The sequence below is a fragment of the Corylus avellana genome, chromosome 10 (genome assembly GCF_965113065.1).
Source record: "Corylus avellana chromosome 10, dhCorAvel1.hap1.2, whole genome shotgun sequence".
Lineage (NCBI taxonomy): Eukaryota > Viridiplantae > Streptophyta > Magnoliopsida > Fagales > Betulaceae > Corylus > Corylus avellana.
Genome location: NC_142499.1, coordinates 13,623,464 through 13,628,127, shown reverse-complemented (window position 1 = coordinate 13,628,127; position 4,664 = coordinate 13,623,464). Strand labels below are relative to the sequence as shown.

At 33.4% G+C, this 4,664-nt stretch overlaps 1 pseudogene; it reads right to left on the bottom strand.

The window, feature by feature from the left end:
* Nucleotides 1–357: 357 nt before the first annotated feature.
* On the bottom strand, nt 358–2,867 carry LOC132162336 (uncharacterized; annotated as a pseudogene).
* Between the last annotated feature and the right edge of the window lie 1,797 nt (nt 2,868–4,664).

The following is a 4,664-nucleotide window of genomic DNA, read 5'->3' as shown; positions in this document are numbered from 1 at the left end:
GGTGTTATTAAAATCAATTGGGGTGCTGTTATTGATGGAGTGAGAAATAAAATGGGATATGGAGTAACAACATGAGATTACACAGGCAGTGTGGTTCATCCGGAATGAGGTACATGCTGAGCAGTGGCGGAGCCAGACGTTTCAGAATGTAGGGGCCGTAAAAAAAAAAAAATCGCGTCCTAAAATTTTTTTTTTGAGTCCTAAAAATTTTGTTCAAAGTGAAAATTTGGTAATTCACGCAATATATGCATCACAAAAAAAATATCTATAAAAGTTCATAAATATGTGCTCAAATTGATATATTAGAAATATAACATGTCGGCACTATATCAAAAATACAGAAATACAAAAAAGTGTCTAGAACTGCACTTTATGGTCTTTTAGAAGTACACAATCATCAAGTATCGAATCTAAATTGAAGCTCTCAGCAATTTCCCTTTCAATATAAAGAACTAAATTATTTGCAAGAAAATCATCCTCCATTTTGTTGCGTAGTCATGTTTTAATAATTTTCATTGCTAAAAATGCTCGTTCGGTAGTTGCTGTAGATACTGGAAGAATCAAAATAAGACGAATCAATCTATCAATAAGATAGTATGTCTTTGATTTTTCTGTCTTTGCCAATCCTTGGCATAATTCTGCAATAGAAGACAAATTTTGTAATGTCGGATCGGTACGGACATCAAATTCAAAATACCTCAACTGATATCTCAAATTAATTTTCTCCTGCTCAAAAAAATCAAGAGGATAATACTTCTCCGCAAGGATACATATATCGTCAATTTTAAAGGATTTATAAGCATCTTTTGGATCTAAAGCAGAGCTAAGTATCAAAAGTTTCATCGCCTTTTCACCAAACTTACTATCAAACTCTTGCAATTAAAAGTCGATAGTAGTATTGAATATGTCAAAATGATAATGATGCTCCACTGTAATGTAATTCTTTTGATTACGACCTCGACCTTTAATATAACGAGCAATCAAATCCGGAATGTCAATTTCAGATTTCTTGCAGAAAGAGACAATGTTCTTAAGCAAATTATCCCAACCATTATCTCTCAACTTTTGGATAAGTTTTTTTGCAATAGAAACTGAATGAATAACATTCAAAATGTCTAGAGATTTTTGCTGCAACACTTGACAAAGAACATCAGTAATGCCCATGAGTTCCTTCATTAAATGTAAAATAAATATGAACTAGAAAGATGTAAGCATTTTATAAGTAGCCTTAGCATCTCCTCGTTGAGAGTAAGTACCTCCTTCTCTTTGAACATCTTCAAGCATTGTACAAGTAGCATCAAACATCCTTATAATGCTACAAATAGAATTAAAATGAGAACCCCAACGAGAATCACCAGATCGTTTCAAAGTGCCAATTTGGTTAGCCCCTTTTTCAGTTTCAAGCTCACTAATAGCTTGCATATGTGCAATTTGTGTTGCATGAACAGCTTGTAGTAGATCATGACGTTTACATGAAGAACTGGCCACATTGATAATAAAATTCAAATTTGTGAAGAACACATGAATATAATCCACCTCTCTAGATGCAACAACTAATGCTAATTGTAATCGATGAGCAAAACAATGAATATAGTATGCACGAGGACAATCATTAAGAAATAATGCTTGCAATCATTTCCATTCACCACGCATGTTACTAGCACCATCATATCCTTGTCCACAGATATTTTGAATATTAAGGCAATAACGAGAGAGAACATCAGATATTTCATTCCTTAGAATCAATGCTGATGTGTGTTTAACATGAACTATATCAAATAAACGTTATTGTATAAAACCATCTTTGTCAACAAATCTCAAAACAAAAGCCATTTGCTCTCTCTTAGACTCATCTCGTGCTTCATCAACAATGATGCAAAATTTAGAGTCTCCAATATCTTCACGAATTTTATTTCGCACTTTACTTGCAATGACATGCAAAATCTTCTTTTGAATTGTATGTGAAGTATACTTTGTAGATTGTGGAGCATTTTCCAAAACAACACTTGCAACTTTCTCATTATATGATGCCAAAATTTGAATCATCTCAAGAAAATTACCTCAATTTTTTGAATCAGGAGTCTCATCATGACCTCTAAAAGGACATCCTTGAAATGTAAGCCACCGAGCAACATCAATAGAAGTTTTTACACGAAGTCGATTATTTAGAATTTGTTTGGTACTTTGTGCATTCAATACTTTATCAATATGCTGTGCTTGATTTGGCAAATCCTCACAATATTTCACAACATTATTATGAGGTGAACAATGATCCTCCCCAATATGAGTCAAAAAGACACAATTTTTTTCGTCATGAACCTTTTTCCAACTTCTAAACCCCTTTATAGTAAATACATCCCATCCAGGACGTCCAAGTGCTTTCATAGAAAAAAGATAACATGGTAGACAATATGCAGCATCCGTAGAACGAGAATACTCAAGCCAAGTTGAAAATTGTGTGAACCAAGAAGCTTGAAAGCGACGAGGGTGCTTTTTGGTCCAGAAAGTGGATATTGTTCCTTTCGAAGAATAAGTTGATATGGACCATGTTTCAAATAAGCCCGTCTTATTTCATCCTGTTGATTGACTGGATAGTCCCACATCGGAGGACATAATCCTAGATCTCGTTCTATAGAAGAAACATCAACTTCATCAACATTAAGTGTGGATATTTTAAAATGAGCCTCTTGTGTCTCTGCAATTAGAGATTCTCCGCAAGGATGCTCTTCATCTTCAACCCTTGAAGATTTAAGATGACGCTCATCGGGATTTGAAGTTTCGGCATTAGGATCCAACGGTGTATTACTTTTCGAAATGTCGGCTTCTTTCCTTTTAAAGAACCAATCAATAGTTTTAAACTTTGACATGATGCATGAACCTAAAATTTACAAGTTAAATCACAACCCCGTAAGATAGACGATCGAATTACCAATATACATTACCGATAATAGAACAAATGCAACTATTTATGATGGGTAGTACCACTAACATGTATTATTCTCTTAATTTGATCAAAGCCTAAAGAGGGTAAACAGTAACACAACAACAATTTTCACTCAGTTTCAAGTTTTCAGACTTTCAGTTATGCTACAATTTTTGCCGTATTATTTAATTGTTCTACATCAAATTGATGTCTATTTATAATGATTAATGGGTACCACTAACATGTATTATTCAATTTTTTCTCTTAATTTGATCAAAGCCTAAAGAGCCAAAGAGGCTAAACAATATCATAACACAGCAGCAATATAACACTTTCAAGAATCAGAATAAAACAAATTAAGCAGATTCTTGGGATACCTACCTCAATGTTTCCTGTAAAAATCCAATCTCCCAATGGAACCAATCCAATTTGTTAATCTGACCAGTGACCACCTATTTTCTGCCCTGAACATACATGACACCCATTAAGCCTTAAGGGGGAAAAAATCAATACACTAACATGTATCATTCTTTCAATTGCTAAACAATGTCATAACACAATAGTTGAACAGCTTGAACATTATCAATATAACACTTCCAAAATAAAAACAAGTTACTAGATTCTTGGGATTATGGAATACCTTAGTGTTGCAGGCTCACAGTTGTCGCTAGTAAAAATCCAAGTCCCCAAATGGGCCAAACCCCAATCAGACTGATTGAATCAATAATCAGTTCCTGACTTCCATTGCTGCCCTAAAAAGACATAACAGTATGACACCCATTTAAATTATAAACAATTTTTGGGTGCTCTTCTTTCATCAAGGGAAAAAAAATCAAGATTTAATGCATAAAATTAACCCTAAATCAATTCTAATTTTTAAGGGAACAAAGGATGCAAAACCCACCTGATATCTGATCTTCAGACCTTCACTCTTATAAGTTAGAAAATCAATTTATCAATGATTATGGCTTAGAGTTGGAGTTGGAGCGTCTCTGTGAAAAAGGAGAAAAAATCGAATCTTTAGATGCCTTCCTCGATCTTTTTGCTAATATTATGTGAAATTATCTTACTTACAAGTGAATCAAAGAATAAGAAACAAGAAAAAGGATTTTACAGGCACTCATAATTATTTTTTAGGAATTACAGTTTTTATTACAAATTTCTTTTTTTTAAAAAAAAAAAGATAAATAAATAAAATCAGAAATGAGAATGGAAAACAAAGAAGAAGGAAGGAGAGAGATAGAAGATTTAATCAGAGCCGTTAAAATGGGATGGAGGGAATATACCAGAGATTTGGTTTCACATATAAGATGCGTGGCGTAGTCGCAGGTAGGGGTGGTAAAATGGGTACCTGACATGACCCGATTACGATCCGCGGGTACCCGTTACACGATTAGCCTATACCCAGACACGACCCATTTAGCTAAACGGGTAATCGGGTTTGACACGATTATGACACAAAAATACCGGGTAACCCGACACGACCCGATTACCCTAAACTATAAACTTTTTTTAAAAAAAAAATTCAAAATTGTAATAATAAATTAATAATACTAATACATCTATATAGTCAATGCAAAAAATTGAGTTCCAAGAGATTAAAGGCTTTAATAAAGGATAAGAAAAAAAAAAAAATTGGAAAGTGAACGTAATTGACAAATTCAAATTGTACTCCAAAAGAAATTACTAAACTCATAATTTCACCTAAACTTAAAAGTTAAAAGTTAAAACAAGTAAGTTC